The following is a 14,969-nucleotide window of genomic DNA, read 5'->3' as shown; positions in this document are numbered from 1 at the left end:
ACTGCTGACATTTGATTAAGAGGGATTCATTTCAGACTGAAAGATTTGAAGGGTTTGTAAGGATCCTTATACAGTTGCAGTAAAGAAACCCATGATTGGGGCCTGCCCTAAACACTAGAATGAAGATTTATGGAAGCTAGTACAGAACACGCTTATGTATTCATGGTTGGGGTTGGATATGTTTAGGTGTCTATATGGTATCCAAATTCTCATCATGGAGATGCTTGATTCACTTGCCTATAGTGGTCTCATTTGAAATGGCCTAAGATATCCTACCTGACCTCCAGCTGTTGCTCCAGGTCTGCCATGACTGTCTCTGATATCCCAGAGAATCTCAAAGGCTGGTAGGTGACCCGTGCTTTGGCATTAGGTTCAGGATATACCTGCTCCTTGAAGAGTAAGGTGGGAAAGGCTGTTTGTGCCCGCTGGAGGCTGAAGGTGTTGGCATGATTGCTTTTCCTTGGAAGTTTCACTATGGAAGAACAGCTGAGCTCACTGGGGTTTGTATTATGGAGGTCACCTGGAAGACAACTCTGTAACACTGAATCCCTGGCTAGGCTAGATGCTCTTTGGTACTGAGCTGGGTAGTTCCGTATCCTTCATTATTTTGACTATACGTGCTTTCTGGACAGCTGTGTGATGTTTTGGTAGATCCCAGCATGAAGGCCACTGCAGTCATTCCCCCTTCTGAACACAGTGGCCTGTTTGATTCTTGTGAAGCTGAAGCTGTCTCTTTATGCTCACTTCTTAATGGAAAGGTTTTGCATGCCTCTTATGACCATACCTGGGCTTTGGGTCAGATGTTTACCACTCTTAAGATTTCTTTCAGGAGCTGTAGCATAGTACTTTGTGTTAATTTTTCCCTCTCTTGGAACTTTTGAGTGTTTGTAAGGAAATGTAAGGAGGAACAATTCTTGGTGTACAGGCGAGAAACCTGAGGCTGGGGTTCCTCAGCACATCAGCTGCAGTCACATGTGGTTATTTGCTACAGTTACAGATAAAGATAATGTGGTCATTTTTTTTTAAAAATATCACGAATTATGAGAAAGTTAATAAAGGAAATACTACACACTTGCATGTGAGACTAAGATAGAGGACTTATAATTTGTATTATTAATATCATATTAAGAATACCTACAAGCAAATTGTAATGGCTTGTTACAGGTTTTGTCTTAGTAGGAGCAAGGTGAACAACAGATATCAAAGATCACTTTTTCAGAACAGTAATTATTTTTAATGAAAACTTTTACTGTATTTCTTGATAATCTTAAAGTATGCATCTTAATCTGTTTTTCAGTTATGCTGTTATCACCAGAAATGCAGTGTGGTTAAATATAAAGTACCTTCAGAAAAAAAAAACTTTACTGAAGTCTTATATGGGCCCTTGATGTTGAAACATGTTTATTTTCAGTTTATAGACACTTAAAATGTCCTTGTTCTATAAGGTTAATTGCTCTTGCAACTTCAGTAATGACAATTGCCTGGCCTGCCTTGTACTGAATTAAGCCACTGTATGCTTATGTCTAGAGTCATATGCTTCTTCCATTTTAAATACTCTTACGTATGTTACAGAAACTAACAAAACTTTTTTAGACAGGCTTTTTAAAGGCTGATGTAACTTTTCAATTGTATCTGGTTTCTGTTTGTTTATTTGCAGAGCCATTAAGAGAGAGACCGAAGTGTAAATGATTTTGTAATGTACTTGATGCCTGACAGAAATATGAGTCTTGTCATACTCAACTGTTATCCCTGTTCTCACCCTTGTACCAGTCTGCTCTTTTAGCAAAGTTGAAGAGGGTATTTACTGCCCTTAACAGCTTGGGTGTGAAAAAGGACCTGTAGGGGAGTCCTAAACTGATTCATTTATTATCTATTTTAAAACAATAATGCAAGGACTGTTCTGTCTTCAGTATGGGTAAATAGGGGAGGGAAAGAGATTGGAATGAAAAGCTGTGAGGTGATGTAATGAGTTGTCATGGTGTGCTGGCATATAAGCATCAACGCTCTTTGTAGGGGCATTTGCCTGTGTGCAGTGCTCCCGAGTGTGATGCACAGAGATGGTGTTTGCAATCGCCCACAAGGCAGCTTGGCATGCAGCTACCCGATATGTACGCACAACAGCTTAGCAGAGTGCACAAAATGCAATTTGTGGATACATAAAAATATGTGCTGAGAGTATAACTCCTCAGAAGCAAGCATATTGATCATTTGACTCAAATTGTTTCTTAATTGAAACACAAAACAGCTCCTCTTTAAACTTCAGGCTACTTGAAATCATGTCTGGTAGGGAATATTTAAACTGCATCTTCGAGGAATAGTGCGTCTACTTTTTTTTTCCACTAACAGATGTAATTTGGATTAACAAATAAAGATTCCTCTCACAGTAGCAATATTTGATGAGGTTATCAAATTATCCTAAATTAAAGAGAACTTGACAGTGACATAAATCAGATGTTATTGCTGCACATATAAATGTTCATTTGTTAGCCCAAGTGTTAGTTCATTTTTGCATAGCTGAGGAATTCCTTTCTTTCAAGATCTGGTAATAATTCAGCAGTGTATTCGACCAGGTACACATAAATGACTTCAGTAGCACCCAAAAATGTTTGTGCCTCATCTGGGGCTTTCCACCATCAGACTTTTTGTCTTTTTTGGCCTGGGGCAGGGGAATTTCAAGACAAAACTTCCTCTGGTAGATTCACAGATATCTGTATTTCACCTATGATTTTGTTAAATTAAGCATAGGTTTGAGATGTTAAATTCCAGTCTTAAACCTATATCAGATCTGAGGTGTCTGGACCTTGAGTTTTTCACTTCCATTTTATTACACAGTAGGGATCAGTCTTAAAATCCCAGTTTTGATCCTTGATGTTTGGGGGGTGTTTGGTACTAGACTTTTTTTGTAACCTTGCTTTTGTGATCTTAAACAGAGTGATTCAGCTAGTGGCTAGGTTATGTAGCTAAGTATATGCACTCTGTACGTGGATAATATCTGGGCTATAACAGTTTTCTTTGTTCGCAGCCTTATCAGGCATAGCAACAGCTCCTGTGTGTCAAAAGCTTTTGCCTGGGGAATACCCTCTGTGCCTTTCTCAGTCAACCTCCTCTTACCACTGAGGTTCCCAACAGGACAAAAATATTTTGTATGCATTTCTGATTTCCTAGTGGAGAAGTTGGTCACTCTAATGTTTTTTTCAGGCTTTGAACTTTGAAGAGGTCTGTTTCCTTATGGTTTCTTTTACAGGAACAAATAAAAAGATCAGGAAAGAAACATCACCACCCCACAGTAAGTATACATTAGCGCTTGGTGCATTAACTTTCTGGGCTGTTTCACTAATTTAGCAGTGTTTTTCCATGTTTAGTAGGTGGGAAGCAGATGAATCTTGGTCTTTTTTGTTTCTAACAGTTCAGGATTGAGTGCAGTCTAGAAATTATATCATGATCCTTCCATATTGGGGTATGAAGAAAAAGGCTACACGTCTGTGTGAGCATGACCACACTGGGACTTAAAGCCCTGTACTGAGTGATGCTAATCCGTGGAGAGGAGGTCCTCCTTGTCCACACTATTTCTGGCTTGTAAGAATTCAGTTTACTTTTAACACATTTTTAGAAAAACAATTAAGGAATGCTTGTCATTGCTACATTTTTCCTCAAAGTATCTAGTAGGGCAAAAGCATGGGGAATTTGGGTCATTCCCAAGGAGGGCAGAATCAGTGGAATCCCAATCTGTGTTCATGCTTGTTGGTGAAGGGGGACAGATGCTTGGGGATGCAGAAATTGCACTTGGAAAAATCTCTGAGAAATATTTGCTTCTTTAGATAGTCTTCTGGACAGGCCTATATATATTCTTTGTAGAATAATGCTATGGCTATCCCCATCTCTTTACAACCTGCCTTTGGTAGTATTTGCTTTGAAAGGTACAATCTGGCCTTGCTTTGTTCACATATGCACATTATTTCTAGTTTAAAAAATGTGTTGTGAGTAAAAGCAGTCACAGGGTAGGATTCCTCTGCCTACAACCAAGTTTCCTTTACAGTCAGTGGAGATCAAATCAGGACAGTCAATAGATTCTGCAGCGCAATTCCTGCTGTCCTAAAGCAGCACTTAAGTGGGTCAGATAAACCCTGCCTAGGGAGGCTTATTTCTTTCCACTCATTTTAGAGGGAGCATAGGTGGCTGTGTTACAGTCATCAACCCTGTAGATACTAAGGTTTGGCGATGTGCATCCCACCCATTGTGTCAATGGAGAGCGGTTCCTACAGCGGGGTGCCCCTGCTTACGACACTACAGCTCTGCCCTTCTAAGGGCTGGGCCCTTCTGCAAGCTCTGACGTCAGAGTTCATCAGTATGAGTGTGGGGTCTCCAAATGTTTTAGAACGCTGTACTTATGCTAAAAGTGACTTGCTAAAATTAAAACATTTGAATTTATGTAACGTATTGGAAGGGAGTAGAGATGCTGCAGGAGTTTTTTGTGAAATGGGCCTTTTGCTGTAAACCTACAGCAAGTTAGTGCTGTTTTGAGCAGGGGTTGGATTATGTGACCTCCAAAGGCCTCTTCCAGTCTAGTTTATTCTGTGAGTCTTCTGCCAAAATGATTACTTAGTGCCAGATTTGGAATCAGTCTGTGTTTAGACAGCTATCCAGATCGCAAAACAACTTGCTGTCTCAGGTGTGGACCGTGTCACATTTTTCTGACCTTCTGCTGGGGCTGGATGAGGAGTTCTGGTTAGCTTTTCTCCTTGAGATCAGGCTGGATCTTTGTAGATACCCAGAGTATTGCTTTGCGGTACTATTTTTTTTTTTCTCCTCCTCTACAAAGAATAAACATATAAATTAGAGTGGAAGAAGATGTTTTTCTGTTCTGCTAGGAACATTTTGTAAGACTTGGCATGAGTATCCTGGGAGTCTGAGCTAAAGATGGTGAACATATGGGAAAGCCCAGGAGGAAGCATACAGTTTTAGTTTTGAAACCTTGCTCTTGGATTGTTACACTGATGTAATGAAAGGACATTAAATGAGCTGAGGTTATTAAACCCTAAAGGTTACTGAGTCCTATTGGGGATCACACTCAAAACGTAATTGAACCAGGTCCAGATATTTTAATTTCTAGCTGGAGATTTAAGCAGCATAAGCTGATTCTTTTTCCAGTTCTGAACTTTATTGAATATGGGCTTGTTAATTTGCTTATTTCCTTTTAGCAGTAACTGAATAGACATTGTTTAGGCCCACGTGGCTCTAGTAAAACAGTAAGTACCAATACCAAAGTCATAGTTCAAATCAGATAAAGTATCTGGGAAGATAGATGCTTGTACACTGTTATTAAAATCTCACTCCCCCAAAACTATGTAAGGTCTGCAAACAGATATCCTCTAAGGCTCTGGCTGTGTATTGTTCCAGACAGTCCATTGCTGGTGTAATGCTCTCTATTATGGTATGAGAGGGAACAATAGCCTAAACTGTTAATTCTGCTCATTAGGAATATGGGATTACACTTATTAATATGGGATTGTTTCCATCTAAAATGTTCCAATTTCATTGTAACATGAACTAAATGACTTTTAACTCTTTAATTCTAAGAACACTAAATATTCTATAAAAAAAAGAAAAAAATATTATAACTGGTCATCCTGAAATCCCAAAGTTTTGTCGATTTGACTTAACTTCTAGCATCAGACTCAGTTGTAGGAGTGATCTCTTTTCTACTTTCATCTGACTAGCTTAGCTGGTCTTTGACAGTTTGGCTCTACAACATGTTTTCCTCAGGTGTGAAGCTGATCTAAGGGGTTCAGTTCTCTGGTGCTGCAGTTTGCAGGTCTGTGCTCGAAAGTTAACTATTGAAATGACTTGGGTTAAAATGATGAAACCCACCCCCAACTTATTTTTTGGGCTGTTGCAGTGACCTGTTTGACATCATGGCTCCGCACAAAACAGCACGTTTCTGTGCAAAGCGTGATTTGAGTGTGTCCTGTGGCTGCTATGGAGTGAGGGATTCTTCCCTCTGGCGATACCATCCCTATTCATGCAGAATATGTGAAAATCAATTGAGAGAGCAAGGGAATAGCTGTCTGTCTTGGTGACTTGTTCACACACTTACTGGGTTTGTCTGACCCAGGATGATCAGGCACTGTGACAGGGTGCAGCTGGGGATTGCAGAAGACATGGGTTAAAATCCCCAAGGTCAGGAGAGAGACTCAAACCTAAGGCTCCCACACCTTGGGCTGTTGCCTTGACTATTGGAGAAATGGAATGGTACTATGAAAACATTCAAATTTTGAATTTAGAAATAATTCTGGGATAACTGAAGCTGCCTTTTTAGGAAAACTTACTACTGGCTCTTAATTTTTTGCCTGCTACACCTGTGAGAACATGAAAAGGAGGAATCTTATGACAAGGAGGACGATGAGGAATGTTTTTAGGGATAGGAGAGAGACTATTTCTTTCTTAATATCTAGCCATTGGATAAAAAAGGTTGCTGTGCTTTAGACAACCAGGGTAGAGGATAAGTTCTAAGAGATCTACTTTCCTGACAGAAAGTATTCCTGTTTGAGGGTACTAGTGATGCTTTCCAGATTGTAGGCAGGCTGGGGTAAAAGTTGATTCAAGGACTGAATTCAGGGAGAACAGTTTGTATGCAGAGGGAGGAGGATGTGAACCTTTCTTTTTGCTACTCTGTGGCAGGGGTGCACCTTCTTGGGCTGTGTAGGGATGAGTGACTGTCAAATTAGGGAAAAGGCCAATTTAGGATACCTCCCCCCTTGATCAGTGATCAGAAAAAAACCCAGACAAGTGGGAAGCATCTGGTAATGTGTGACGGTAGCCTCAATATGCAGAACGGCCTGGAGAAAATGGCTCAGCAGCAGATCTGTATGTGGGAGTCAGCCAATGCTCCCACATTAATTAATGAGGTGAGGAAAGAAATAGAAATGCTTGTTCTTAAAGTTCATTCTCTACGCAAGATTTATCTGGAAAAGCTTCTAAGTAGATTTAATGGAGATCTACATACCCCTGAAAAGAATTTGTACATATGGTTCTGGGCTATTTGAACAGAGGCCTCAAAAATGGAGTAAGGCAAGTGATAACAGGTTTCCCTCCACTGTTTTTTTCAGGTTTTATTTATTTTCAAGCAAGTGAAAGTCCCATGGAGTTGAGGGAAATATTTGAGCCAGTTATTCTCCTGTCCTCACTGGGGGCTTCTCTCTGCAAGAGTGTTTCCTGAGGAAGAACTGATGAAGAAATGGGAATTAAGGAACCTGATTGCCCCCCAGAAGAGCAGCTCTGGTAGTTTTGTCTTGAAAAAGTGCATGTTGGCACAGGCCAATATATGAATTTATTCCATATCCAAAATGTTTCCTTAATGCTGGCAACATGCCAATGATTTAAAAAAAGGAGGGGGGGGTGGGTGGTGATGGAAGATGAGACTAAGCAGCAGCAGCATGTAAAATATATCCAGCTGAAAGGGACAAAGGGATAAAGCAAATGTGCTGTGGGCAAGGGGAGCTATTTTTGGTGAGGTCAAAACTGAGGGGGTAACAGGTCACAAATGCAAGCGAGAGAAGGTCCGGTTTGAAAGGCGCTTGGATGAATTTTCTGTACAGTGAGGAGATGCAGCAGCAAGTCATGACTCTGCTGTTAGGACTGGGTTTTGAACTGCTGCTGGTTGCATATGAAAGGTGCAGCAGATCCTCCCCAAAATGATGGTTGAGTGCAGAATTGGGTTTCCAGGGAGTGCAGGAATAAATCAATTGATTGGCTTATGAGCTAAAGTGAATGGAAAGTGGGTCACTATGGAAAATCGGTGCCCCATGGCAGCTGATGGCTTTGCTTCAAGTGATCCCAGCAATTCTGTGCACTCTCTGTGGGCTCTCATCTGTGTGGTGGGTGATGCTGGCAAAACAGAAGTAACGCAAGCAAGGGATCCAAACTCATTTGTTTGTTTATTAATGCAAGCTTGATGTTGTACTGTGCTATTTGCCCTTACGCACACAAACACACACTTCATGAGTTGCTGTTATGGCAGGGGGATGAGGAGTCCCCTGCTGCAGTCTGCTGGGCTTGGGTGTGTTGGTTTGAGCGCTGCTGGGGCTGTTGCTCTCTGTCCAGCGTGCACTTGTTGCTGGCGTTTGGCTAAGCATATGTTGCTGCCCTGGGCTGTGGAAAGCATGGCCCTTCTACAGAAAGGTTTCATCTCGTGCTCTTCTGGAGAGAGAGTGAAAATGCAGGCTGCTGTCATTTGTGGCAAGGAAGAGAAATTGTACAAGAAAGCCTTGTTTTATAAAAGGAGTAAACCAGTAGCTAATGTTGGTGCTGAATGCCAATAACCTAGTTTAGGAGACTGTAACATCCAGAACCAAGCACTCAAAATGCAGAACGTCCAGAAGCAGTCAAATGCAAAACAGACCTAAATAGTCAAAAGCCTGGAAATACACAGCCAGGAAATTTCTGAAGCTTTAGCTTCACCTAGTAGTGTAAGGAATAAAAAAAAAAAAAAAAAGTTCCTCGTCTCACCTCAAATCCTCCACAACAAACAACCCCTTCAAGTCTCAGGTGTCTTTGAAAATTAGCGGGACCATAAATATTCTTATACAGCACTCTGAATGGTATCATTACATCTTTCAAAGAGGAAAAAATTGTATTGTGTGACTTAATAATGCATTTCCATGCATCACATTTTATTTGAATTTCTTTTCAATTTAAACATAAATTGGAATCTCTCTAGCTTTATGATTCTTGTTTGAGGGATTATTATAATATTCTTATAATGTTTTTGCCTTCTCTGTACAGCTGTAATTCCAGACTAATATAGGTTTGATCTAAAATATAGAATGGAAGAGAGCTAGTACTGGAGTTTGAATGCACTCAAAATTGTGTGCATGTTTAAAGAAGCCTCCTCTTTGGTGAAATAGTTTGAATAATGGAAGAAAGGTACCCCTATGTTTTCTGACAATTGGTGCGGAAAATGCTGGATAAACTGGAAATATTGTTCACTAGGTCCTATTGCCTCCCACTTCTGCACACAGGGCTGAGCTCAAGTGAGAGCTCCAGGGACTGGAACTGATTTTATGGAGTAAACAGGTTCCCTTTTATTAGACCTTATTTTCTCAGCTTTGCGGAACTAAACTTAGTGCTGTGCTGTTGATGTAATTTTAAAACCTACCACTTAGGCATTTTTAAAGCTTTGACAGACCAATTATAATTAACATGACGGGCCTAAATCGCACAAGAATTCTCAGCCTTCTCTTGAAGTATCTGGTATGGCAACATAAAAAAAAGTCATTTCATAAATTTTTAGGATGCTTTAGTCTTCCACCTTGTAATAATTATATCCTGTGGATATTTGTGCCCTTAGGTTTTTTTCCTGGTTGTTTCTTTTAGGCTTGGTACTTGTGGGACCAGCAGGCCTTAGTGGTTGCAAATATTGTGTAGAAATTTGAATTAATTATCTTTTCTCTCCTCTTTCTTTGCCTAAACTAGCATAGATTAGGTGGTTCAGGGTGTATGGCACATAGATACCATTTGGCTGAGAATTCCCGAGTGGGGCGAAGATCCGTGTGGGGAGCATCCTTCCTTTTTAACAGGAGTTTCCTTCAGAACCCGGGAGCCCAGGCAAACCTGCAGCTATGCCTTGCAGTGATCTGGAAGGAAGGACAAAGATGAGGCTGACCAGAAAATAAACCCGTAAACATATAAAGCATTTGAAATGGGCAGCTTTGCTGCATATATTCGAAGTCTGTTGTTTGGTGATATCTCTCCCACCTTCACCAAAGGTTTTGTTATGCTGCTGTTTGCTTTGAAGCTCTAGCAGAGCACTGCCATGGTACCAGACTTAATCTGAGAGTCAACAGACTGGTCTTATTTGACAGCAAACTCCACAGTCACCAAAGTGTCACTGGTGCCATGCCCCAGACACATCCTGGCATGGTTTTCCTCAGAAGAAAAGATGACAGTTTCGACAAAGCCCATGAAGTGGGAATTAGCAAAGCAACATAACTGGGAGTGTGTTCACTGAAGAAAAGAGAAGTTTCCTTCTGGGACTGGGGGAAGGACAGAAATTAAATTAATCTTTCTTGTAAATGTTATGTACTGGGGCGAGGCAGAGTGAAACTCTTTGCAGGCTTGGCTGAATGACTAAGCATGAAGTAAGCTAGAGAATGAATCGTATAGCCAGTTGTATAGGTAGACCCTGAATTTTTTCATAAGGACGGTTTTCTGTGTGACACTAATACCATTGATAAGGTTCCTAATTTTCCCTTACCTCTCTAGAGGTTTGCTGGATGGTTACTACAAGTTTTTCATGGACTGGGAGATCTAAGAGTTTAGTTTGAACTCTATCGTAGCTGAATTTTTTTTACAGCCGTGCACTGGCATCTAGACAGTTGAGTTATTGTAGTGGTTCTCTTCCTTTTTTTTTTTTTTTAATTTATTTTTACTGTCTATTTTCCTATCAGTATATCCATCATCTGTGATAATGTTTGATCCAGCATTATTCTTGAGAGTGTTTCTAAGAGCAGTCAGACCTTTGGAACCAGCGTAAGTGGAAAAGAGCATTTTCCTGTTGTCCTCTGGATGCAGAAACATGCCAGCACCTACAAAAAGCAACATATAAATCATGAGCAGAATGCAAATTTGCTGGAGAGGGTCATTATATGCTCCTTAGGTTAGAACAACTTGATGTTTGCTTAAAGTGGAGACCTTGGAAAGGCATTCAAAATGGAGAACTTTATATGCTTGATGTAAAAAGAGGATGACTTAGTGGAAGCCATTCATGGTATTTTAATATTTACAACTTTGCTAGGGGAGGGAAAAAAAATCCAGAGGCTTATTTCTAAATGAGTTCTAGCAGTGACCCATGCAGTCCACCTTCTTCTTTTACGCACACAAGGGATCTCTCACTGTAAAGAGTGCTAAGTTTGCATGCTTTAATTTAAAATCCTGCTTAAATAGAGTTTAACTGAAACCTTAACTCTCTTGACATTAGACATAATTATTAGGCAAAGCAAGTACCGTCTTTTATTAAACTAACTGGTAGAGCTGGAAAAAGTAGGCAGGCTCCTGGGGCATACAAGGATTTGTCTGCTTTTTCCACCTCTCCTATTCAGTCTAAAAAAAACCCAAAAAAGGTATTTTCTCTTTCCATTCTAACTTTATCTTGCTTGTGTCCTCAGATCTCCGCAACTCCATCAGCACTGAAGTATACATTATTGTTAACTATAACTTGTACTGTAGTTGTGCTATACAAGCATATAAGAGACTGGTCCTGCTGGGAGAGGCTGCAGTCTAATTAAAAACCAGACTCCACCATGAAGAATGACAGGCATAACAGGAGGAAGCACCAGGGAGATGTTACTGGACAAGTGCGTTTGCGTAGGTCAGCTCTCTGTACAGCTCATTTCAAGGAGCAGGCATGTGCTGGAGTACACCTCCGAAGTTGCCAGCAGCCTCTCCTCCTCCCTGCTGGCAGTTGTTTAAGGGCTTGATGGTAAAAGAGGCAGTTTTGAAGGATGAGTTAAGGGGCATGGCTGGAACTGATGTAACTTAAGAGGTTACATGTTAACGTCCAGTAGATGTGGGTTTCCAATGCTAAGCTGGCCTCTGTGTCCTGTCACAGACCTCTGGAAATTGAAAGGTTTGGGAAAGCATGGGGAGTTCAGACGTAGGACCTGGGTTAGGCTCTTGAAAGAGGCAGAGAACACTTAAGAAAATAGGTCTGAATTGGGGTTCTGAACAACCAGAAGATCTGAAAGGCTCAGGTTTGATGTTAATGTAAAACTTTAGCTGGTGAGATGCTTGAGCCGCTCTCTCCTGCTCAGATGGTAAAATAGGGCTGAAGTCTGCTCAGATTTTCCAGCTGCGATTTTCCACTTTAGCAGAATTTTAACTGGTGCAACTCATGTATAAATGGTATCTGCACCATGCTCTGAACCCCTGACGCATCCTGGGTGCAAACAGCAGCTGTGGCTACTGTGTCCTATTCTCTCGCCATGCCTGGTCTCGTGGTGTGGTATCTCTTAGAGAATGATGCAGGTATCCCTGGGCAGTTGGAAAGCCATAACAAGCAGACCTTGCTATAAAAATTGGTCTGGTTTGCAAGAATAATTTACTCACCTGCATTGTTCTGAGACCATGTTTTCTAGAATAAAATGGAAACATGGCTAATGAATTTCAACGGATGTACATTGGATCTGCTAGAATGGGTGTATAATATGTACTAGCTAGTACGAGACTCAGGAAAAGAGGATTAAGTCTCCCAAAAGCCAAAGTTATATCCTCTCTACTGCTCCATACTAGCCAACATCACCTCCTAACTAAGCTTGGTAGGGCCATCTGCAAGGGTGGGATGTGTAGTGCTTGGTCCCAGAACTAGGTCTGGATCTGAGTAGACAGTGATTTATACCAGGGTTCAAACAACATGTAACCCATTTCTGTGAAATATTTATATTCCCAAGAAGAATTTTATCATGGGAGGATTTCCCAGCAGGTTAGGCACATACTTATGCAGCCTTCATTTTTCATACTCTGATTTAACTGGGTCTATTCAGGAAATGAGTAATTGCTACGCCGTCATGATTTTTGCTTTCTCCTAGAATTACAAGTTTAGCTGTTGCCTGCGAAGTTCTAACCTGAACCTGATAAAACAAGAATAAGGTGCTGCCTTGGACTATAGGTGAAGTTGAATCTTGACTTAGATTACTTTGCATGACTCCTGGAATAATCTGCAATGTCTCCAACACCACAGCTGCTTAATTTCAAAGGATAGTAGGTGGTAACTTTTTCCAAGTCTGCAAAAAGTCCTCTAAACTCTGACAAATTCGGACCCCATGGCCCCAGTACGGGGCAAACGATCCTTAAGGATGAAGCGGCACAGTCAAGTCCTGCAGCAAGGGACGTTCAGTCACTGCACCTGGGCTATCGGCTTTCTGGAGCACGTGCTTATGAGAAGAACGCTCTCCAGGCACAAACACTTCCAGGCTGTTGTACTCCCAAAGTTTTCACTTAGGGTTGGAGAGCTGAGGAAAGCATTTTCAGTGCCTTCCACCTGCTAATTGTTGTCATCTGTAGCTCTGTTTATCTGACGGTTTCAGAAGGCCCTGAGACTAAGAGGCAGCTCAGGCTATACTGCGTATGAATGATCTGGCCCACATCTACTAGTTGTTTAACTTTTCCGAGTTGCCTTTTTTTAAAAAAAAAAACAGATCAGTGGAAAAATATGTAGGTTTTGCAGTAATTGTGATTGTAACGTTTGCTTGTAAAAATATTTCTAGTGGTAACCGTAACAGCATCTGAGGATCTTTTCTTTTACCTTCTCAACATTATGCTCCAAAATGTACACTTTCATCTAAGATGTGTATTGATTTTTTGGGGAAGGCTATTTTGATCATGCGTTCATTTTCTATCATCGTCTTTTTCGGGGGTAGGGGACCTTTTCTGCCAACCAAGATCATTCATGTAATTATAAAAAAGAAAAATAAGGAATGAAAACTGGGACGTAGCCAAGATCCAAGAACTCTATCTAGTACTAATATTGCATCGCAATGTGAATCACTGTTCTCACTAGCCACAGAAATGCTGTAGTTTAGTTTTGGCTTCCCAAGCTTACCCGTGTTATTCAAGGAGCTCTAAAACACCAGGCTGAGCTAGGCAGAGAGCAGTCCAGATGAACCTACCACATGTGTGTTTTTTAAAATGCAAAGCCTATCCCCCTTTGCAGTGTAGTAACTAATTTTTCATCTTTGAAGCGCTTTCAGATAATTTGCTTTTAGTCCCAGAAAAAGAGGCATTATGGAAGTCGTATCTGAGAAAGAAAGGCTGAGGGACTTGCTTCAGGCCCCAGAGGGAGCTGGTATCAGGGCTAAAATCTGGCTTCTGTCATTCCTGTCACAGGCTTTGAAGACCTATGCTGTACATTTTATTCTCACTCGACTCAGCATTATGGGCCCCCAAGAAAAGCCAACTAAAGCTTACAGCTACTTTTTTTTTTTTTTTTTTTTTTACAGAGCAATGTCTATATTTTGTTGCTCCACCTCCACTGCAGCAATACTAATGCAAGTTTCAGCACTGCAGTGGTGAGAATACGAGGTCTTTGTCAGGCGACAGCTTAGCATTTCTCATAATGACATCTCCACACAAATGATAATTCAACAATTCTGTGTTGGAATTATCTGATGGCGACAAAATTTTCAGAATCAAAGGTATGAGGATAATTAGGACTTCTGCTAATCATTCTGTGCATTTTTTTTTTTTTTCCTTCTCAATGAAATGAGACTCACGCGGATTAATTACTACCTGCTATAAATAAACCCTGCGAATGGCAATCTGCATCGCAGAGGCAGAGGGTAGCTGTCGTTTAATATATCACAGCTTTCCACGCACCTGTTTGCCCAATGCTGTTGCCATGGGAACTTCACTTTTTAAGAGGAGCTCTGCATAATTAGCATGGATAGAGGTCTATATCAATCAGAATAATTTGGAGGAGTACGAAGAGCCCAAAGGAGAAGGCAAAGCTACTTGTCTCTGTAGGGAAGGTATCAGACCTCCGCTGCGCGGTAAATAGCGAGGCAGTTACTGGAAGAATTCAGCAGAATTAGCAAATCTAAGGGAACCAAATTATACAAAAGACAGAAAACTTTGTCCCCTTCGTTGTCATTATGAAACACTCTTAGAATGGGCTTTGATAAAATGAACAAAGACAAAAAAAAAAAAGATACTTGTATAATTAACTTGGAGGCTTTGTCAAAAACTACGAAATTTCATAGGCTGCACTAGTGCCATCAGTCTGGGAGTCTGGCAGTGATGCACAGCAGTGCTGGTAATGCACAGCTATACCTTTTGGCCCTTCTGATTATATCAAGATAACAAACATTAATTCTCTGAAATAGATGAGAAAAGGATAGTAACTTACGTATTCCAAAACTGCTGTTTCATAAGCCCTTGTGCCTAGAGTTCATTGCTTTTTGCATGAACCTGCAAGACAC

At 40.8% G+C, this 14,969-nt stretch overlaps 1 long non-coding RNA gene across 1 annotated transcript in view; it reads left to right on the top strand.

Moving 5' to 3' along the window:
• The window catches only part of LOC148057572 (uncharacterized), a 35,426-nt gene extending 32,140 nt beyond the window's left edge, over window positions 1-3,286 (top strand). The window contains exon 3 of the long non-coding RNA XR_015707109.1: window positions 3,245-3,286. This is a non-coding gene — a long non-coding RNA (uncharacterized LOC148057572). The remainder of the gene's footprint in view (window positions 1-3,244) is intronic.
• Window positions 3,287-14,969: the final 11,683 nt, after the last annotated feature.

The sequence above is a fragment of the Nipponia nippon genome, unplaced genomic scaffold, assembly GCF_047370975.1.
Source record: "Nipponia nippon isolate SJK-2023a ecotype South Korea unplaced genomic scaffold, ASM4737097v1 scaffold_1, whole genome shotgun sequence".
Classification (NCBI taxonomy): domain Eukaryota; kingdom Metazoa; phylum Chordata; class Aves; order Pelecaniformes; family Threskiornithidae; genus Nipponia; species Nipponia nippon.
This window is presented reverse-complemented; position numbering and strand designations above follow the sequence as displayed.